Source organism: Furipterus horrens, unplaced genomic scaffold (assembly GCF_987537825.1).
Source record: "Furipterus horrens unplaced genomic scaffold, mFurHor1.1.pri manual_scaffold_6, whole genome shotgun sequence".
NCBI lineage: Eukaryota > Metazoa > Chordata > Mammalia > Chiroptera > Furipteridae > Furipterus > Furipterus horrens.
The window spans coordinates 137,939,690-137,963,984 of record NW_028327176.1 but is presented as its reverse complement, the minus strand read 5'-3'; the positions used below and the strand labels follow the sequence as shown (position 1 = coordinate 137,963,984).

Here is a 24,295-nt window from a genome sequence, read left to right as displayed (position 1 = left end):
TTTCTGAATATTGACCTTGTACCCTGCTGTTTTGGCAAATTCACTTATTATATCAAAAAGTTATTAGTGGAGTCTGTTGGATTTCTATGTACACTATCATGTCATCTGCAAATAATGACAGTTTTACTTCCTATTTCCCAATTTGGATGCCTTTTATTTCTTTTTCTTGTCTGAATGCTGTGGCTAGAACTTCCAAGACTATGTTGAATAGGAGTGGAGAGACTGGACATCCTTATCTTGTTCCTGATCTCAGGAGGAATGCTTTCAGTTTTTGTCCATTGAGTATGATGTTGGCTTCAGGTTTCTTGTATGTAGCCTTTATTATGTTGAGGTATGCTCCCTCTATTCCCATTTTTGCTGAGTGTTTTCATCATAAATAGGTGTACTTTATTAAGTGCTTTTTCAGCATCTATTGATACGATCATGTGATTTTTGTCTTTCATTTTGTTTATGTGGCATATTGCATTTATTGATTTGCAAATATTAAACCATCCTTGCATCCCTGGGATGAATCCCACTTGATTGTGGTGTATGATCTTTTTAATGTGTTGCTGGATCCTGTTTGCCAATATTTTGTTGAGGGTTTTTACAACTATGTTCATCAGTGATATTGGCCTGTAGTTTTCTTTCTTTGTTTTGTCTTGACGTGGTTTTGGAATTAGGGTAATATTGGCTTCATATAAAGAGTTTTGGAGTTATCTCTCTTCTTGGATTTTCTGGAATAGTTTGAGAAGGGTAGGAGTTAGTTCTTTCCAAAATGTTTTGTAAAATTCACCTGTGAACCATCCAGTCTAGGGCTTTTGTGTGCTGTGAGTTTTTTGATTACTGTTTCAATTTCACTCTTTGTCATTGGTCCATTCAGTCTTTCTACTTCTCCTTGATTCATTTTTGGAAGATTATATGTTTCTAGGAATTTTTCCAATTCATCTAGGTTGTCAAGTTTCTTGCCATACCGTTGTTTGTAGTAATTTCTTACAATCTTTTGTATTTCTGTGATACCTGCCTCTTTCATTTCTGATTTTGTTTATTTGGGTCCTTTCTTTTTTTTTTTTCTTGATGAGCCTAGCTAAAGGCTTGTTGATTTTGTTTATTTTTTCAAAGAACCAGCTCCTACTTTTGTTGATCTTTTGAATTATTTGTTTAGTCTCTATGTCATTTAATTCTGCTCTGATCTTGATGATTCCCTTTCTTCTCCTCACTCTGGGCTTTGTTTATTGTTGTTCTTCTAGTTCTTGTAGCTGTAGGGTTAGATTTTTTATTTGAGATTCTTCTATCCTTTTCAGGTAAGCCTGTATTACTATGAACTTTCCTCTGAGGACTGCTTTTGCTGTGTCCCATAGGTTTTGGGTTGTTGTATATTCATTATCATTAGTTTCCATAAATTTCTTGATTTCTTCCTTGATGTCATTATTAACCCATTCTTTATTTAATAGAATGTTATTCATTCTCCATGAGTTTGAATGTCTTTGAGTTTTTTCCTTGAGGTTGATTTCTAGTTTCAAGGCATTGTAGTCTGAGAAGATGCTTGATGTAATTTCAATTTTCTTGAATTTGTTGAGGCTTGTTTTGTGTCCTACCATGTGGTCTATATTTGAGAATGTCCCATGTTCATTTGAAAAGAATGTATATTTTGCTTCTTTGGGGTAAAAATTTCTATATTTATCCGTTAATTCCATTTGATCTAGTGTGTTGTTCAGTGCCTCAATATACCTGATGTTTCTTTGCTTTGAAGATCTGTCTATTGTTGATAACGGGGTGTTAAAGTCCCCTACTATAAGAGTGTTGCTGTTGATATCCTTCCTGCAGTCTTCTAATATTTTCCTTATATATTTGGCTTCTCCTATGTTGGGAGCATATACGTTTACCAGGATTACATCTTCTTGTTGATTGTTCCCTTAAGTATTATGAAATGCCCTTCTTTTTCTTTTTTTTATGGCCTTTGCTGTGAAATCTATTTTGTCTGATATAAGTATTTGTACCCCAGCTTTATTTTCATGTATATTTGCTTAGAATACTTTTTCCATCCCTTCACTTTCAGTCTGTGTAAATCTTCTGTTTTAAGGTGTGTCTCTTATAGACAGCATATATTTGGGTCATGTTTTCATATCCATTCCACTACCCTATGTTTTTTCATTGGAGCATTTAATCCATTTACATTTAAGGTTATTATTGACAGGTATTTATTCATTTCCCTTTGTAGCTGTGTTCCTCTCCCTCTCTCTTTTTCTTCGTTTTCTTAAAGCATTTTCTTGCAGTGCTGTTTTGTTGGAAATATATTATTTTAGTCTTCCTTTTTGTGAGAAACTCCTTATTTCACTTTCCTTTTTGAAAGAGAACCTTGCTGGGCAGAGTAGTCTTGATTATAAGCCTTTGTTTTTATTGCTTGAAATATTTTTTTACCATTCCCTTCTGGCTTGTAGTGTTTCTGTTGAGAAATTGGTTGATAGCCTTATCGGAGCCCCCTTGCATGTTATGAGCTGTTTTTCTCTTGCTGCCTTTAGGATTCTCTCTTTGTCTTTGAATGTTCCCATTTTGATTATGATGTGCCTTGAGTAGGCCTTTTTGGGTTCATCTTTATTGAGACCCTCTATGCTTCCTGCACTTGCATGACTTTTTCTCTCATCAAGTTAGGAAATTTTTCTGTTATTACTTTTTCAATCAGGTTTTCTATCCCATGCTCTTTTCCTTCTCCTTCTTGTATGCTTATGATATGAATTTTTTTTTCTTTTCATGTTGTCCTGCAGTTCTCTTAAACCCTCTTCATTCTTTTTATACTTTTTTCATTTTGTTGTATTGTCTGGGAATTTTTTTTCTACATTTCCATCTAACTCACTGATCTGATCCTCTGCTTTGTTTAGCCTGCTTTTGATTGATTCTACTTTGTTCTTCAGCTCAGAAATTGCATTCTTCATTTCTTCCTGGTTCTTATTGATAGTTTCTATGTCTTATTTTATGCTGGTGTAGTTCTCCATAAGTTCCTTATAGCTTCCCTGGAGTTCTTTGTAGTGTCCCTGGGGTTCTTTGTAATTCCCTTGGTGTTCATTGTAGTTTTCTCTGTCAAGTTCATTAAGCTTCCTTATAACCCATTCTTTTGAATTCCATGTCTGATAGTTTGCTTACCTCTATTTCATCTTGCACTCTTCCTGGGGATTCCTCTTTTCCTTTCATTGGGAGGTTGTTTCTGTGTCTCCCTATGTTGGATGTTTCTGTTTGTTTTTATTTCTTAGATTTGTCTGCTTTGATTTCCCACTTTCATGGTATGAGATTCTACATAGTAGACCTGGGAGATTCAGTGGTGCAGCCTCCTTGATCTCCTGAGCTTGATGCTCCTGGGATGCCCTTTATACAATTTGTTTAAGCTGTCTGGTTGTATTTCAGTTATTCTTTGGTGGAACCTTCCCTCTGGCTAGTTGATTGAGAGTCACTCTGCCCACTTTTTCTTGAGTTCTTTTGTGGAGATGCTTTGGGTGCTGTCTTCTTTTTTGGATCCAACCCTGGTCAAAATTCCATGGGTTTCAAATCTTCTTTTCTGACTGGCTGGTTGTGAGGGGAGCTAGCTGGATTCTGAGGCTGCTATTCTCTCACTCATGGGCCTGCCGCAGCTCTCTGCTGTGAGCCACACTTAGATGGGTCCACCAGCACCCACCAGCCCTTCTCAGGCTTGCCTAGTAATGATGTTCTGCTGGCGAGACAGTGTGCATGCCCATAGTCCCTGCCCAGCCTCGGGTCCTGTCTCCATTCCTTCTCCAAAAAAGTCTCTGCATTGCCTCCAAGCTGTAGCACCAGCCTGCGTCCCTGCCTGGTGGGACCTTTTTGTGTGCCTACATGTACTGCTTGCCTGCCTGTGGTCCCTACTGAGTCTGGGGTTCTGCTGCAGCTTTCCCATATGGTTCCCTCTCTATGGCTCAATTCTGCTTTTTTGTTTGGTGGAGCCTTGATGCAAGTGCCCGGGGTGCAGGTTTGCCAGCCAGGGTTTCCAGCCACGGGAGTCCCCAGCTTAGTTCATACAGTTTCCCACAGTCTGGGATGTTCACTGTCTTTCCATGCTTCCTGCTGTTTTAACTAAACCTCTTTGCTGACTCCCTCGGGGCACCTATAGCAGGGGGAAGTTTCCAAGCAGATCCTGGCTAATGAGCTAAGGAGCATCTGCCCCTTTCAGGTGTGGTGCAGCAGAGGCACCAGACTGGGAAGCCTCATGACTCTGCTTGGAGAGTGTGAGCCAAGCTTTCTGCCCTCTTCCACACTACTCCCACACTCCCATTCCTGTTTGCCGTATCTGAAATCTGCACTCACTCATTTCACTCCATGTTTGTACTCAAAGTCCTTCCATGATGGGAGCAAGCAGACAACACTGCTACCTACTCCGCTGCCATCTTTCTCTCCCCTAACTTGATTTTTAAGCTAGGTCACAACCATTAGGCCTCTCCTGTTGTTTCCTCTTTGACCTCACATTACTTTTTTCTTCTCTCTGCCTCTTTCTCTTTCTCTTTCTCTTTCTCTCTCTCTCTCTCTCTCTCTCTCTCTCTCTCTCTATATATATATATATATATATATATATTTATATACACACACATATACATATATATACACACACACAAATATATGTATATCTTTATGTATATACATGTGTGTAAACTTATGTAGCTACACGCACACACACAAATACACACACACAATCTCCAAAAGTCCATGACCACTCATGACCACTTTTCCACATTATCCACATTTCTAAGATTTAAGAGCTCTTCTTGATGACACATTGGATACATTGAAGATGAACTTCAATTTCTTTTCACAGGTCATTATAACAATCCAAAATGGCAAGGAGCTGATCTGATAAACAATTAGGTAACACAGTGAATAAGCTTGCGATATTTCCTAGAAGGAAGTAACAAAGAGCAACGTTTTAAATGATGTTGGTGTGACTGAGTTACTAACTTTGGAAAGTTTCTTAACTTTCTTAAATTTGCTTTCCCATCTGTAAAAATGAACCAGTAAGTCAGAAGATTGATTTGATTTTCAAATGTCTACATTATGTATAAAACGTGGGATAACAGTACCTGAAAAATAGAGCATGCTCAATGAATATTTGTTGATTTAAATCTCAGTTTAGGGAGCAGATGTAGATAGTTAGTGACTGGTATTGAGCCTGGGAAACAAGAAGCAAACAAAGAGAAAGGGAAGAGGGAGTACTGGGTTTTAATGGGAAAGGTCCTGATATCTAGATGTTAATGGTTATATAAAAAGGCAGAGGCACAAATAAATACAAGAGGTTATAAGAATGTAATCAGGGTAGAGCTGAAGACTGTAAAGTGCTATATATTGAAGTATAAAGTTTTTTTATGGAAAGAAGACAGATAAAGAAGGGAGAAGAAGAATAAGTTTCTAGGTTAACAGCTATGGATAAATGAGATGAAGAGGCAGTGACTTGAAAATTGCTAAGGTGATATGTATTAGTGGTATAAAAAATAGAAATGTAAAGAAAAAATCGTTTTATAATTTGAACAAGTTGCACAAAGGAATAAGCATTGGTCACAAAACTTAATTTTAGGGTCCAAATGTGTCTTCCATACATTCCCTCTGATAACTTATTAAATCCCTGTTAAGAAGCATCTTGATTTTCTTTGCAGGAAAAAAGTTCCTTAAAGAAGGATTAATGTGGTGCTTAAAATCCCTGAGATTGATCCTATGCTCAGTGCTTTGTCTACTTGTGAAGGAGCCATTTGACTGTTGTGACAAAAATTGACTATTATATGGCTGAGAAAATTAATCTCAAGCTGGACTGCAATTTTGGGGACCGTATGGAAGCACAGGCCATACACATTCTGAGTATCAATGACCTTTATCTGAAGATTAATCATTATAATCATTTTAAGGATCCATTAGGGTAGTAACTACACTGGAAATTTTCTTTTTTTAGGCAGAAATATTTTATGATTTAAGGAATGTATATTAACTAAACTTTAAGCTGAAATAAAATACTCTGCCGTGTATGTCACAGATGGCTCATTTTTTTGTCCATAAGCAATTTGGAGTTATTGTGTGTTGTTTAATGGGCGAGGATCTTCCAAAATAGGCATAAAGGAATCCATGATACATAATTGTTGACTTTTAAAAGTTCAGAAAAAGTTGTTATGGTTTATTTGGTGAAATCATATAGTTAACTGAAGTCTCTGAGCTTGTTGACATCCCTGACACTTTGTGAATGAGGCCTTTTTTATTCTCCTTCATTTGGTTAGCTCTTTATGTAATTGATTTTCTGTGCTAAAGGTCTGAAGAAGGCAGTGCCTCAGGTGTGACAGATGAAATAAGGGGCTTTTACTCATTGCTTTTATCTCCCGTGTCTAATGTGTTGGTTACAGCTGTGCAGTTTAACAGTAAAATCAATACATCATTTGCTGCAGGTACCTGAAAGAATTTGGAAGCCCTTCAATATTTTAACCATTAAATTTCCTCTGGAATTTTATTTATTTATTAATTACTTATTGACTTATTTGTATGTTTTCCTATACAAAATGCAACAAGGTGAGGGATTTTTTTTTCTCCTTTTTACCTTCTCCTCAAACATTGTCTTTTCCACTAGCTAGTTAAGTCACTTTTCTCTGGGTTTCGAAACATCTGCCAATTTAAATGAATCCCATAGAGTGTAAAACAAATGTTTAAAAAATATTTTCCATTTTGTCTAAATCATCTTTGAGTTTAAACATGTAGCATATGTTCTTCTGAAAATGCAACCACTTTGTATTGTCCACAGAAGGCAGTATGTGTGGAAGCACTGGGGTGATTTCTCATGTAAATGGAAGCTTTTATACTGGTTTTCCATTTTACACTGGCAATGGCAGGGTTTCAGCCTGAGGCAGAAAAATATGCACTTGATTAGAAATTTTTTTCTATTCAATATTATCCTGCATATATTTATGTTCTCTTTTTTATTATTCTCCAACTGTGTGGTGTACATTTGTTTTATTTCAATTACTTGAGTGTAAGCTTCCAAAGGAGAGAAATGTGACCTACACATTGGAAGATATACATAGGCAAGTTTGTTCATAATAATGACCCTAAAACAAAGACCTTGATCAATATTAATTCAGTTTACATAATTTTGGTATAAGTGCTTTTTAATTTAACTCTAATTATAATTTCAAAAGTGTATAATCCATAAATATGTAATTTCCCTCAACAGACCAGAAAAACCCTATTGTAAAACATCCTAATTTTAACCATTCTTTTTATATTTTTAAAAGTACCTTTTATAAGTTTTATAAATGGTATACAAAATTATTGAAATAATTGAACTATTGATTTTTTCTTGGGTAGGGTTCAATGCTATTTCTTTTGAATCTCTAGAGAATATCATGAGACTGGGAAAGGCAGGAAATATATATTCATATAGTTATACATAAATATGTTTGTATGTATTAGCATATTTATGTTAGCAATTACTTAAGTGTTATTCTTTTTCTTCATGGGAGACATCTGCATTAGTCATCCAAAGCTTTTTTTTTAAGGTGGGGCAGATTTATTTTCCTGAATATTCTGAGCTAATCATCAAGACAGATTTGGTTTTCTTTGTAATTGTACAACTCTGTGCTTTTATTGCTCTGACAAGGGAATGAGGCTGAATCATACAAAGACTTTGTCTCTACAATAAAACCAATTCCTCATTAAAATTGTAAAATTTTTTTATTGATTACTTATTAGTGAACAGTTGATTTAGTTCAGTGAATTGACTAAAAGAAGAGATTCCTTCTATTATTTTCATAAGTACTTGTGTATGATATGTTTATTTTTGACCACAGAATGAAATTAGATTTCATAGGAACATGGTTGATCTTGATTGTTAAACTAGAAGAAAAGTGAATCAGAATATTTAATATGATCTAATCTTAGAGTAAAAAACAGACTCATAGTCCTTCATGTTTTAGCCAAATATATCCATCTAGAGTCAATACAGGTTTATTAGAGAGATGTCATATTACCATGCTTTAGAGTGAAGGACTCAACTTATTTCTGGGTAGGAACATATTTTCCCTTAAGGGAAAAGATTTCTGTACATTGCTTAAATGTAATCATGTTGGTATGAATCAAACATCCTCAGACTGTGTCTGCATTTGCATTCCAATGGCAGACTATTTTCATTGCTGTACTCAAGCTGCTTTAATCTGCTTTATTGTTTAAATTGAGGAAGTAGCCAATTTTATGGTATATTGATGTTTTGGCAATCTTGCCTGAGATTGAGTCATCAATCTTATGAAAAATATGGCCTGGAAAAAGTATAGACTTGATGTTGTTAGTTGAGAAAGTAGGCAATAATTTCATGAAAACTTGAAGTTGAAAATATATAATACCCAAATCTTTTAGGCATAAAAAGGCCTAACAGAACATCTATATTCTGTCCCCTCTTCTGGGAAAGGTTTACCTAAAAAAAATAATAATAAATAAATAAATACGCACACACACACACACACACAGACACACACATATTTATAGTGTCATCTTTTAGAATTATCTCACCATCATGTACACAGCAATGACAATGTGATTCATATTCTTCAAGTATATGAGAATATACAAAGATACAAAGATGAGTAAGTCTTAGTCATTTAATGGGAATTTATAATCTATTGGTAGAGAGCCTTGTGAACAAATACTGAGAATTTAAACAATGAAATGATCAGATAAGGGGCTGAATGGAAAAAAAAATGGGCTACTCAATGCTATGAGTTCCCAACAGGTAGTGTTACTAAACAAAATTGAGATTTGACTATCTGCCACCATCCACGGGCAAATTCTGAAGACAAAGGTTGGTGGGGAAGAAAAGAGGTCTTTATTAAAAGATTTCACAATCTGGGAAGATAGAGAACTCTCTGGCTCCATGCCAATATATTCCACAAAACCCAGGCAACCCCAGAACCAGAAACAGTGCCTAGAATTTCCTCTATATCCTTATTTATCCTTTGAAGCCAAGGCTGCTAAGTCAATGGCTTTCTGGCTTCAGGGTACTCCTCAGTGTCCATGTATGGGGCCAGCACCATCATTACTACACAGCTTCTAGGACCAGCTGATCCTGCAAGTTCCCCAACCCACATGTTTGTGCCAGTGGATCCCAGAGAGAAGAGGGTAAGTCTCTGCCTTCCCTCTGTTTAAACTTCCTGGCCAAAACTTCCACCCAATCCAGAAAAGTCAAACTCCCCCAGCCAATCCTGTCCTCTATCCAGGCTAGACTGAAAGGACAATACCTTCCCCTGCAACCAAGTTGACCTTTAAGGGCATTGTCCACTGTGTCCTCTGGTTTCCCCTTCAATCAGAAACCAAAAGAAACCAAAAGATGGGCTTTCCCCTTTGCCCATCAATTTTGCTAGCCTCCTGCAGACTCAGCATAATGACTTCCTCCTGCTTTATCTGTCTGAGAGCCAAGGAATCAGTCCTCACATGCTGCACTAACTTGATTACCCAGGCAACGTGATGCTGCTGTGCTGCCTGCAGCAGCCCCCTCTTATGGCCCTCCCCTCTGCCTGGTGATCTGGCCAGATCTACCTGTATTGATAGCTATTCAACTTCTTTCAGGAACACATTTCATCTAGTACACTCTTTAATACTGCTCCAAATGGTCACACTGCCATAATTATTTTTCTGGATATACCCGTGTTTACAATATTATTATTTAAAAGTTTAATTCTTGTTAAATTATATTTACCACCTATTAGTATTTTTGCAGCATTTCATAATGATTTTAAGATTAAATTAATAACTAAGAAATAAAATTCTGCTCTTTATGATTTCCTGTAATTATCACCAGTAGAGAGTAAATGTTGGAGGGGTACATTTTCACCCATGTTTTACTGTGGCATCTATGTTTCTGACATTTATTTTTATTTAATTCTAGTATACTGTAGTGCTACAGATCTATGCAGAGGAAGCATTGAGCATAGCATATAGTGGCATGTTCTCAAAACTTTGATAGTTTAGAGAGGACACAGACCTGGAAATCAGCTTCAAATATAATTATTTTCAAGTAATTTTTGTATGTAGCATAAAGAGTGGGTGCTCTTAATAGGACTATATACCAGATAATTCCAGACCCTGTATATATCTTCCCAGGCAAGAGCACATCAGCTCTGGCTTAAGGTATAAAAGGATTTCCTTCCCTCCACCTAGAACTGTTACATAAACAACAGAACCCACTGATCCCAGATGATGTAAAAGCTATCCAAAATCTCAGACAGCTGCGAATGTGATTGATCTGTTCATTATTAATTAAAAACATACATTGACTGCTCACTAGGTGCCAAGTAGTAGATAAGATAACTTGAAGAATAAAAAAATGGGCTTTGGTCTCAATAAACCTACCTTAAAAGAAGTATGTATGGAAATTAGAGAAGCCAATCAGACCAGAGTATGTCTTTGAGAGGTTGTTTGTAATGTCAGTCCAATTCCAAGCACAGGATGATATATGGGATAATGCTTCAAGGATATCCTATGCTTGCTTTCACTCCTTTGGATATGTGAAAGATCCTATTTCTTTGAAACTACTTTGGGTTACTTCAGCAAGGTTCCTAAAGGAGGGCTGAAAAGACAAATTGTAGCAAAGCTGTTCCAATTCTATGGCAGTAAACTTAAATAAATATATTTAAGTACCATTTGGAATTATGTATCATTCACCCTTACTCCCTATATTCCTCAACAAAATACAAGTATAAAAAATGTTTTGGGAACTATTTAAAAATACATTCCTTGAAGGTATGTGCTATAGAGGTATAATGACCCAAAAGGTGATGTTTATAAAGGCAATTAATAGAATAGCTATGATCTTGAAATGCAAACTTAAAAAAAAAAAAAAAAAGAAATGAATTCAGTTCTCCACAATCTCCAGAAGTCTTTAAATAGTCAGCAAATTACAAGGTTTTCAGATGGTCAGATCGTTAGCCCTTTCTTTCAAGGATGCCAGTACTTCAAGGTGCAGAAAGGAGACAAGTCTCTTATTTCTCATCTAATTTTTATCTGACTATAGCCAATCAAGTGGCTTCAGTCTATTCCTAATGTGGCCTATTAAGATGCTATATTATACAGTATTATACAAATAGTAAAGGAAATATGTGATTTTCATTTTCCCCCCAAATAGGTGGGGAAACAAAAGTCTAGTAATATATAAGCATAGGGAAATAATAAATTTGTCCATTTTCTAAGTTAACTGTGGCTTTTCCCCATGATAAGCTCAATTTTATCTTTCAGACTGTATTCAACATATGCTGTCTGGGCAGTTAGTAAGGGAAAAGTAAAGGGTAAGTGTGTGGGAAGGACTAGATAAAAGTTGGGGTTGTCTTTTGTTCACCTTTTCTATCCTCTATGGAAGTGACTTTCAACCAGTGTGCCTCTGCACACTGGTGTGCTTTAATAATTTTAAAAACATTTAGTACCTGATTATTTAGTCAGGAGCACTGACCTCTTTTCCCTTATATTGTCAAATATAAAAATGAACACAGTCAACACAACAATAGCTGTCTGATGCGAATGAATCAAAATTAGACCTATTTTTTGTTAGATCAGCAAAAAATATATATGTTTTGGTGTGCTGCAGAATTTTAATAATTAGCTTATGTGGGCCATGGAATGGAAAGGGTTGAAAATTGCTGTTGTATGGGCATTGCACTGTTTCAGAATTTTTGTTGTACCATTATTTGTAACATCTCAAAGAAATGAAAAGAATCATTATAGGAGGGCCACTTGCTTCATAGATTATTTTGCATCAATGGTTTAGTTGTGAGCTAAACTTAACACTGTTGCAGACCATTCAAGATAGGAGTACCAGCAATAAAACTGCAAATGGATGCAGACCTTTAAATGTTATCAAGGCAACACAGTCGTGCCATAAGTGGTTCTTTTGTTTTGTCTAGTTTTTGCATATATTTCTGCTTACATTGGCTGTAATTCTACGTTACCTTTCCCATAATGTTGAAATCAGTTGATCTACAACTCATGCAATACTATTTCAGCAAGATCAACTGTAGAAAGCAATGGGTCTATTTTAATTTATAAAATGCAGCATTAATGCAGTCCTTTGTAATGTGAAATGTTAAAGAAAATGAAAACCAACACGGTTTGGCCCTTTTTTGAATATGTAGCCCGTCAAATCAGATAAAATGCTTGAATACCTGTAATTATAAAAGGAGAAAACTGACTAGGGAGTGCATTAGAAGTTATTTTAGGAATTAAGAAAATAAAACTGAATATGCTTTCATGTGGAAATTATTTTCAACATGAGTACTGGTCCGTATCCTTATATTTTTATGTATTCTATACTATTTTGTTGCTTTATGAATTTTACTTGTGAAGGTTAAAGCTTGGTCCCCATAGCTGGAATTGATGAAAACCTATAGTGTGTCAAATTCTAGGCACACATCAAATGGCAAGTTTTTAAGAGTGATTAATGGTGAATTGTGCAGTTAGGTGACTGGCCAGTAAGGGAAACACTTTATATTCTAGTTGTGTACCCAGTAACTTTTCTCCTGATTTAATCTAAATGTTATTGACCTCTGGGAATCTCAACAAAAACAAGATATGGTCATTCCATAATATTTGCCAGTTGCTTATGCCAATAAAATTGTGTAAGCTAATGTTAAAATAAACAAAGTATAGGATTTCTAAGATAGGGTGCGTCAAGTATTATTTAAATTAACAGTTTGGGAATGATTAATGGTAGAAATGACATGGCCATATTTAACATGAGAACCTCCAAGCTGCCCTGTGGCTGCTTAGGGACCACAGCTTTTCCTCCATCTTTCCCTGAAGTGGATAGAGATGTTCTGTTCTAATAATTCAAAGCATCCTCAAGAGTAAAGTTCCACCATAAATTAATAATAATGGCCATATTAGGCTCTCTTGACACCATATGCATATCTAACATAAGTTAAATGTTTTAGGGTGCTAAAATTGTCTGGAGTCCCTAAAATTAATATCACTTCTCTACAACTCTCTCCGGAAAGTAAGATACACTTCATATATCAAGATAGGTGCTTGTTATGTTGATGTCATCAAATTGTTTTCAGTTGAATTGCAGTGCTTTATTTATTCTTCAAAACAGCTTTTTAGGCATTATGCCACACAACAACTGGAATTAGTTATCATACTTCAGTTCAAAGGAAGTATCATTTTAGCTATGCATACAGCCCTAAAGCAAGAAATATTTTCTTATTCTTTATGATGTAGTGCTGTATAATTCAGGTCATTACTTCTAGTGATTTCCAGGGTGGGAAGCATGTTATATTGAATCAGTAGTGGACATATGAAAGGTTTTTCTACACAGCACAGCAAAGCAATGAGTTTTCAATGTCACTGGTAAACTCCAAATCTCTATGGGTTATTGTAAATTGCAAATAGCCATGTTCTGATACCCAAGGGATTATTTGAAACATTGTCATCCTCTTTGATGAGAGTCCCTAGACTCTGTGTTAGCCAGAATATCTTGTATAAGATACGATTTATTCTTGTATGTGTGTTTGCATGGCCAGATCTTTCATCTATTGTCAATAAAGTGACTTATTGTATTTTAAACCAATTACTCTTACTTTTTGTCCAATGGAGAATATACATGACTTTTATTTTCCTAACCGGCAAAGAAAAAATTTAGAATCAAATTAGAGTTATTATTACTGTCATTGTCTTCTTCTTCACCACCACCATCATATTCATCATCATCATCATCATCAAACGGGAAGGAAGGTAAGATTTCCAATTCTAGCCATAAAGGAGTAACCATGTCAAGACTTATTTTCCTACTACAAACTTCTAGAAACTAGGCAAAATATACAAGGTGACTCTTTTCAGATATTGAATAAGGAAACACATGACTGTCATCCTTGAAAAAGGAGAAACAAATGATATGCTATTCATTTGCTCCAATTTTTTTCCTGGAAAATTTGTCTGATCACAGCATAAGAAAGGGGACTTTCTGGAGCATTAACAGAGTTCCGTAATGGACATACTTGTCAGAACATAGAGGCAGCTGGACTGCCTGCCCATACTTTTGATGCATACAAATGAACCATATGCAAATTAACCTGCCAAATGTGTTGATGGGTAAACTCACCCTAACCGAAATGTATGTTTGGAAAGGTGTGGAGATGGTGCCTGCAGGCCCACATGGCTGATCGGGAGTCTCCATTCCCCCTTCCCTTGCTCCTATGGGCCCTTGAATTGGCCCAGGAGCTTCCTCTTACCTCTAACCACTTTCCCTCCCTCCCTTCCTTCAATAAACCTGGTGTAAAATCTTAGACTGTTCTCCAGGTGATTTCTCAGAGCAAGGCTACCTGACATTTTGGTACCAAAACCTGGGAGGGGCTCTGAGAGTGGTCACTGGCAGGAGCAGTGGGCTGTGGCAGCACATCCCAGGCTAACTTCTGATCCTGTCTGTGGGAACCCTCTCACCCGCTCCTCTCCCACCTTGCTTGAGAGATCTGCACATCTGATGACCTCCACCTCTGGACCATTTGTCGTGGCCTACCCTCCATCCACACCACATACCAACTCGTCAAGTTTCATATCATTGGGTGAGTCTCTTGTCAGGTTGACTGTCTCATTTCTGAGCCTACTGTGGCTCTGCTCAAAAATCCTAGGCCTAGGTCAGTCTTCCTTGGGGCCTTGTGCCTCATTGAACTTCCACTGGCAGTTGGGGATGCCCACTCCATGGACAGTTCATCTAAGGCCTTTGTGACTCAGAGCCTTCATGCTCAGTTGAACTTCCAAAGGTGATTGGGGATGCCTTCCCCCTGTACAGTTTGCTCAGGGCTTTTGTGCCTCATAGAATCAGCAGCTTAAGTGGGGACACCCCTTTACCTTTCTGATTCATTTTGTCTTAGTGTCACCCTCTGGGTCTTACTCTCAGTACCATGGGAGCACATCAATCCCTGCCTCTGAAGGACTCCCCTTTGGGTTGTCTCTGTTGGCATCTCCAGACCATTCAAATAGGGTCTCAGGGAAAGCTAAAAAGCTAATGTCTCTCTCCACTTTCCTCTTGATAACAAATGCCATTGGCAGGAACATGGAACATTTGACCTCCAAGTTCTTATTGATCTCGACAATTACCTCAGGCATAATGGCAAATGGTCTGAAGTTCCATACATGGAAGCCTTTTTGACTCTTTGCAGCAGACCACCCCTTTGCTCCTCATGCTCCCCCCTCCAACTTATTCTCCTACAACTGACCTCCACCCATAGTTCCTCTGTGTCAATGAGCTCCCCCAGATCCCCCCCATCCTCATCTTTTACAGAAGCAGACCCCTCGGACCTTGAACACCCTTATCTTCCCCAGATACCCCCTCCTGGTAAACAGCTCCTCCTGTGGTAAATCCTTCTCCCTCATTCCCCTCCCCTCCTGACTCACTGGCCAAAGATAAGCCATTGCTGCCCTCGGACTCCACCCCTCTCATCTCACCTCCCCACACCCATTCTCAGGCTGCCCTTGCACCATCACTCTCCCCATTATCCTTGGGCCTGTACCCTCTTCACAAGGTGGCAGGAGCTGAGAGCATTGTCTGGTACATGTCCCCTTTTCCTTCATGGATTTAGCACAAGTTGAGAGCCATCTAGGTAGGGTCTTATATTGCAGACCTTACCCAATTTTGCAAGGAGTTCCAATATATAACTCAGACATATTTGTTAACATATCAAGAGGTGTATGCCACCCTAATCTCCTCCACCACCCCAGAGGAAAAAGACTGTATTCTGTCCACTGCCTCCACATTTTCAGACACCTTATATGTCTGGGATCCCAAAAGGAATCCAGCCAGACCCGCTGCAATCCCAGCTGCAGATCCTCACTGGAACTATCAGTCAGGGTCCCCTGATTTGGCTAAGATGTCTCATTTCCTCACATGCCTAGTTGAAGGCATGAATAGTGCTGCCCTTAAGGCCATCAATTATGACAAAGTCCTAGAAATTATGCAGGAGGCCTCTGAGAACTCAGCCTAATTCATGAACTGCCTTACAGATGTTATTCTCAAGTACACCAACTTGGACCCCAACTTGGAAGAAGGCAAGGTCTATCTTAATACCCATTTTATTACACACTCCACCCCCAATATTAGAAAAAAATTACAGAAGCTGGAGGAGGGACCCAAAACTCCCCAAAGGGACCTAATTTGGATTGCCTTCCAAGTCTTTAATTACAGAGAGGAGGAGAAAAAACAACAAAAATTAAAAATGGACCAGCAGAAATACCTTATGTTATGGGTCAGCCCATTAATGATCAAGGGAACAAGGGCTTGCCTAAGCCTCCACCAGGACCATGCTTCAAGTGTCAGTGGACAGATCATTGGGCATGAAAATGCCCCCAATGACAACCCCTGCCAGGTCCCTGTCCATCCTACAGACAGAAGGGACATTGGAGGGTCGACTGTCCTTTGGCCTCTAACCATGGGGCCAGGAGACAACTCCAGTCCAGTTCGGTTCAACCTCAAAGGGATAAAGACCTCAGCATCTCCAATCTGAATGGGGCTTGCCACAGACAACTGACAGTACCCGGGATTGGAGCCCCCATCTCTGACCAACTCAACGGCTGAACCCAGGGTAACCATAATGGTGGCAGGTAAGTCAGTATCCTTTCTTATAGACATGGGGCAACCTATTCCATACTTATTAAATATGTAGGTGTTTTACACCCATCCACCATCTCTGTTATTGGAGTTAATGGGGTCTGCACTAAAACCCGAGCTACCAAATCCCTCACATGTATATTAGGGTCCTTAACCTTCATACATTCTTTCTTAGTTATGCCTGAATGCCCAGTCTCCCTCTTGGGAAGAGACATTCTGGCCAAACTAAGGACATCCCTGTCTCTTAATCTAGATAGAAGGGCGAAGGCTGACTCCATTTTTCATTTGGCTTTAGCGCAAGAAGCTTCCCAGGGGAATACCCCTCATCAGCTGCACCATTATAGTGTGAATGTTAACCACCAGCCAGATGGGTTACCCTCAAGCCTGGGGCTTCATTCCCTAGTCGGTTTCAGTATCCTCTCAGCACACAAGCTATGCAGGGTCTGCAGCCGGTCATTCACCACCTGCTTAAAGCTGGACTCTTAAGACCAGCAAACTCTCCTGCCAACACTCCCATCCTAGCTGTTAAAAAAAAAGAAAAAAGGGTCCTTTCACCTAGTGCAGGATCTCTGCGCAGTCAATGAAGTTACTATCCCAATCACTCCCATTGTCCCTAACCCATACAACTTATTCAATCCTATCCCACCCAACTCAGAGATTTCTATTCCCCTTTCTACAGCAATAAGAGTAAAGTAAGCTCCAGTACTTATCCCCATCCTGGAAGCCCTTGGCATTACTACTGGAGTTGCAACGGGAGCGACAGGGCTGGGAACTTCCCTCAAATATCATCAGGAGTATCCCTAGAGCATAAACAAAGCCTAGAGGATACAGCACAGGCTATTTCCAAACTTGAATATCAGGCAAACTCCCTAGCCAGTGTTGTCCTTCAGAAGAGAAGGGCTTTAGACCTTCTTACTGCTCATAAAGGGGGTACCTTTGCTTTTTTGGGGGGGAAGGCTGCTGTTTTTATATTAACCATTCTGGAATAATACAAGACATAGTTAAAAGGCTAACGGATAGAGCTGCCCCGTTAAGGGATAAGATAAGCAGCTCATCAGATTCATGGTTTGACCTAACTGTACCTCTGAAGTCCATCCTTCTACCCCACCTTACACCTTTGCTAACACTATTTTTAGCTCTCATTCTAGGACCTTGCCTCCTATAACTCCTTGCCAGCTTCATCAAAAGAACCATCAATACAGCTATGGTACAGACAGATCACAATCTCATGCTCCTGTCTACTCAGTACCAACCCCTCCCAGCACAAGAAACATCGGAGATATAGACACAGAGGGAAATATACACTCTAACTATGCCCTATGTCAATAGGAAGTAGGCAGAACAACTGTCATATCCTTTCTCCTTAAAACTCTCCATCCATGACACTGGACCTCAGCATCATTTTTTTTTATTACAATCAAAAGACTGGAAATGTCAGAACATGAAGGCAGCTGAACTGCCTGCCCATACTTTTGATGTATACAAATGAACCATATGCAAATTAACCTGCTGAATGTGTTGATGGGTAAACTCACCCTAACCGAAATATATGTTTGGAAAGGTGTGGAGACGGTGCCTGTAAGCACACAGGCAGGTGATTCCTATAGCCCCACATGGCTGATCAGGAGTCTCCATTCCCCCCACTTCCCTTGCTCCTATGGGCCTTTGGCTTTGTCCAGGAGCTTCCTCTTACCTCTAACTGCTTTCCCTTCCTTCATTCAATAAAACTGGTATAAGATTCTAGACTGTTCTCTAGGTGATTTCTCAGAGCAAGGCTACTGAAAATACTGTTAATCTTTGACAATAACATCAATAACAATCAATGTGGATATCAAGTGAAAATTGACAAGGCTAGTCACAGACAGATTTGGGGAGAAATAATAATCACCTGGATTAACAGATCTGGAAAGCATTTACATTTTCACCAGGGAGTGTGGAAAATTTCTGGGAAAGCATGGAGATTTCAGTAGACACTTCAGACAGGTTATGCCTCAGGTGCAGAGCTAAACTGGTTCAAAAGTATAATTTAAGGTATCTTATAAAAAACTAAAACACAAAGAAAAAACACTGAAATTGTGAAAATAATATGCATGGAATTTTTTACCATCATGAAGCTCAATGTCCAATCACTTTAAATTTATACAAAAATTCAATACAACATTATTATAAAATCATTATGTTTAGTGCCCAAATAAAATGAGTAGAAATGGGGAAAAAAGATAAAGCAATAACTAGGAGAAAATTAAAGTTTAAATCCAGAAATATAAAGATGGAAAATTATGCTGGTGAAACTCTCAAGAATAAGCTTAATATGCTCAATGATTTACTAGAAAAATCAGCATGATACAAAAAAAAAAAAAAGGAAGATATAAAAAGAAAAAATGAGGTAATACAATATCTAAAATGGAAAAATAAACAGATAGTCTTAATTGTAGATTAGACACTGCAGAATGAAATATTAATGTACTTGAAGGATCAGCAATATAAACTATTCACAAATACAACAGAGAAAAAAATGACAAAAGAAATAGATTCACATTGATTTCTGGTAAAATAAGAAGCAGTTTAACATACAATTATTGGGATGTTAGAATAAATGGGTATCAGATAAAATATTTAAAGAAATAAATAATAAAAACTTGCAAAATCTGAAGTAAACTATAAACTCACATATCCAAAAAACTCAGCATAGCTGGATAAGGATTAACAGAATGTAAACAACACCAATACTCAATATAATCAAACTACTGAAAGATTCTGAATAAAAGAAAGTGGCTCAAGATAAAAGGTGCATTATCTACAACTGCATGCGAAAATCATAGACAGTGTATCAAATATTAAGCAAACCAGAAAACAAAAAATGGCATCCCTACCTACATGCTAATTAAAAAAATAATGAAGCTCTCAACTTGGTAAAATATAGGCTTTTACAGAAAAAAAGCAAAGCTTATTTACCACCAGTATTCTTAAATGTTAAAGGAAATCTTTAAGACAAAAGACAATGACATAACTTGAAAACTTTTAACAATATAAAGGAAGACAAAGCACCATAAATAATAAATATGTAATTAAATACACAATTTGTATTACTTTTTATTTTTCTTAAAAGACTCTTTGGCTCTTACAGGTTGCACAACATATGGGAAGCAAATTGTATAATTATGTGGTAGAAAACAGAGGAAAAGAGGAAAGAAATGAAAGCATACTGTTGTTAAAAAGTACATGTAATGGGAAAAATGTAATATCGCATAGTAGATTGTGATAAGCTGAGAGTGCATAGTAAATACTCCAGAATTACCATAAAAAATAAGAGGTATAACTAATAAGCCAATAATAAAAGTAAAATTGAATGCCAAACACTGAGTCAAAATAAACTAGTAAGAGCAAAAATCTGTAAGAACAAATAAAAAATTAGACAAAACTCATGCAGCAAATTATTAGATTTCAAGCTAATTTCATTTGTAACAATAATGACTATGAGTGATCTAAACATTCCAATTAAATAGGCAGAAAGAGTAAATTTAGAAAAAGACCAAGATCCAAACACATGCCATAAATATACATATATATTCAATTTATCTATAAGCACATAGAAAAAGCAAAATAATAGAAAATACATAATATACAAAAAGCAATTATTTAAAAACTCTGAAGTGATTGATTAATGAGAGCAATTAGATTTATAACAAAACATAGTATCAGGTATAAATAAAATTCATAATAATAAAGGGTCAAACCAGTCAATAATAATAATTAATAATAGTATACAATTACAGAATGAGTGTTCATCCAATAGCAGACATTGAAAGTCCATGAAGTAAAACTGACAGAGGACAAAAGATGAAGAGCCTACTTCACAATAATAGATTTTAGGATTACTTTATCATAATAAAATAAGTAAAAGGGAAATAAGTAGAGGTAAAAAGGATATAACAATATCAACTGACAATATCAACATTGACTTAATTAACATTTCAGAACACTGCTACCACTAAAAATATGCAGGATATGCCATATACTGGTCCATAATACAATTTTTTGTAAATGTAAAAACTGTCATATCAAATATGCATCACCACTACAATGAAATTAAAAAATCGATAAGAATATACTGAAATAGCAAAGTATTTGAAAATTAAATAAGATAAAGATGAACAACACACAAGTGAAAAAAATCAAAAATAAATTCAAAAATATTCAAAATTGAAGAAAAATGAAAATTTGTTGGCTGCAACAAAATAGTCTGCAAAATGAACATGGTAGATTCAAATATTTATATTAGGAAACAAAAATCCCAAATCAATGATCTAATTTAGTTAGAGGGTAGAAAAGAAATAGCAAACCAAACTCAAGGAGAAAAAAAAAAAATTACAAGAGCAAAAATCTATTAAATTGAAAACTAAAGAAAACAGATAAAATAACTAGACCAAAATCAGTTTTTTAAAACGTGAATAAAATTTACTAGATTGAAAAAATTAATAAATTAAAAAATAAATATATAAGTGAGATTAATAAAATAAAAATAACTTACTTGATAGAAAAGAAAAATATATTTGCCAATATGAGGAATGAAACAGGATGACTCACTACAGATTTCTCAGACATAAATGAATAATAAGTGCTTTTTTTTGTAGACAATTTTATGCCAATAGATTTGATGTATCTGAACGTTGTTGAAATAGAAAAATTGATAGCAGGGCATACTTTTTCAAAACTGTCCCAGAAACCTAAAAACCCAGAAAGACTATGCAGCATCTAAAGTAGATGAAATAATTAATTAAGAGATTTCCTTCCATGATCAAAAGTGACAAGCACTCTAGAATTCGTATGAAAATGTAAAGAAAAAAACAAAAAGTTGGTGAACTTGCAGCTCTTGATTTCAAGCCTTTATATGGAGCTAAAGAGAAAAGATAATGTAACATTAGCACAAGAATATAACATAGATTAATGGAGCAGAAGAAAGAATCCATATTCATATCTTCACATATACACTCAATTAATTTTTGACATGCTGCTGAGAAATTAAATGGAAACAAAAGCAATTAAGGTATAACTAAATGGGAAAAAATAAACTTTTACATTACCTCAAATCATAACAATAGATAAATTTAAATGGATCTCAGACTTTAGTCAAAAGCTAAAACATTATAACCTCTACCAAAACAGAGGAGAATGTACTTGCAAATTTTAGTCAAGGAAAAATTGTTAGATAAAATACACAAGCTATTTTTTAAAAAATGTGTAAGAGATATTTCATCAACATTACTATCTTCTACTTTTAAATTATACTATAAAGATGAAAAGACAAGATACACACCAGGAGACTATATTTACCATGCATATATCTAAGAAGGAACTTATATTCAGAATGCGTATATATACTTAATATTAAGAAATCAAGCAATCCAATAAAAATGAACAAAATATTTGAACTAAAACTTCATGAAAATAGCTATGGTCAATAAGCACAATATGATTTAATTAATATCTTAAATTACAAAAAATAAAAACCAAAACTACAGTGAGATACAGTAGTCCCTCTCTATATTGCAGTTCACTTATCGCAGCCTCGCTGTATCGCAGGATTTTTAAAAATCCTATATGTAATTATGTATCGTGGATTTTTTGCTATATCGTGGAATTTTCTGGTACTGTACACGTCTGTTGTTAAAGTTGCGCAGGTTTAAGAGTGTAGAATCGCTTTTTCCGGTTAGAACCGTGGAGGCTGCCGAGGAGAAGAAGAAGAAGGTCCCTGCTGTCCCAGAGGCCCGTAAGACAAAGCGCAGGAATTTCGCAGAGCTGAAGATCAAGCGCCTGAGGAAGAAATTTGTGCAAAAGATGCTTCGAAAGGCAAGGAAGAAGCTATCTATGAAAAAGCTAAGCACTGTCACAAGGAGTACAGGCAGATGTACAGAACTGAGATTCGAATGGCTAGGATGGCAAGAAAAGCTGGCACCTTCTATGCACCTGCGGAACCCAAACTGGCATTTGTCATCAGAGTCAGAGGTATCAATGGTGTGAGCCCAAAGGTTTGAAAGGTGCTGCAGCTTCTTCGCCTTCGCCAGATCTTCAATGGCACTTTCGTTAAGCTCAGAAAGGCTTCGATTAACATGCTGAGGATTGTGGAACCATACACTGCATGGGGGTACCCAAACCTGAAGTCAGTAAATGAATTGATCTACAAGCGTGGTTATGGCAAAATCAACAAAAAGCAAATTGCTCTGACAGATAACGCATTGATTGCTCAATCTCTTGGTAAATATGGGATCATCTGCATGGAGGATCTGATTCATGAGATCTATACTGTTGGAAAACGTTTCAAAGAAGCAAACAACTTCCTGTGGCCCTTCAAATTATCTTCTCCACGAGGTGGAATGAAGAAAAAAACCACCCATTTTGTAGAAGGTGGAGATGCTAGTAACAGGGAAGACCAGATCAACAGACTTATTAGAAGAATGAACTAAGGTGTCTACCATGGTTATTTTTGTAATCTGGTCAGTTAATAAACAGTAACTGCTTTAAAATTGAAAAAAAAAAAAAAAAGGAGTGTAGAATAAATGTAAGGTACCTACTTTGCGGGGGGAGGGGTGGGGTGGGGGTCTAGAACGTAATAACTGCGATAAGTGAGGGAATACTGTATTACTTTGACATTAAAATAACTAATATTAAGAACAATTGACATATCAAATAAATATGGAGCAAGGCAGAACTCTCATACACTGCTTCGGGGAATGTAAATGTACAAGTACTTTGGAAAACAATCTAGCATATTCTTAAATATATGTATACTATATATATAATATACATTATAAATAAACATATATATATATATATATATATAAATTCAGTGGTAACACATTATACACTAATTATATTTTGCCCAGCAATTCCATTCTTAAGAGGTTTATCAAGAGAAATTAAAGTATATATCTAAACAGAAAATTGAATAGGAATGAATGACATGGCAGCTTTATTTTGATAACCCCAAACTGGAATCAACCCAAATGTCCATCAACAGGTGAAAAGATAAATGCATTGAAATATATCTATAAAATGAAATGTATACTATTCAGTAATATAAAGAAACACACTACTAATAGATATAATATGAATTAATCTCAAAAACATTGAGCAAAAAGGAGTACATATTATATAACCCTATTTTTATAAAACTCCAGAAAAGATAAATTGAATATGTAAGACAGAGAAAAATCAACTGTTGCCTAGCTTAAGTCTTGCAAGAAGATTTTCTAAGAGAACCTCTGTTGGGGGAGGTACTCCTTTTATGTCTTGATTGTGGGGATGGCTACATGGGTACATACCTTTGTAAAAATTCCCTTAGCTGTCCATATGGCTAAAATGAACGTAAGGTACTTGGAAGATGGCTCATTGCCTTAACACCTCATTAGCATGTTGATCAGTTAAGAGCTTTATCAGAGCAGGGGATCCTGGTCAAATACAGGTAAGCTTCAAGACAAGGAAGGAAAGCGGAGAGAAATGAGACTTATATAGATGAGACAGAGCATGTATAGAGTTGAACTTAGGAAGCAAAAACTGCCTTTGCTTAAAGGTTTAGAAGTCTTTGGGTGGAGAAAGGGAGTCCAAGTGAGTCTTGATGGAGGTGAAGGTACATCATCCTTTTTTCTGTTTTGTTATGTGATATGTATTCAGATATAGATCAGTGTGTTGTATATAAAAAGTACTCAA

The 24,295-nt window shown here is 36.6% G+C and overlaps 1 pseudogene; it reads left to right on the top strand.

The window, feature by feature from the left end:
* Positions 1-22,426: 22,426 nt before the first annotated feature.
* LOC150007486 (large ribosomal subunit protein uL30 pseudogene) lies at positions 22,427-23,122 on the top strand (annotated as a pseudogene).
* Positions 23,123-24,295: the final 1,173 nt, after the last annotated feature.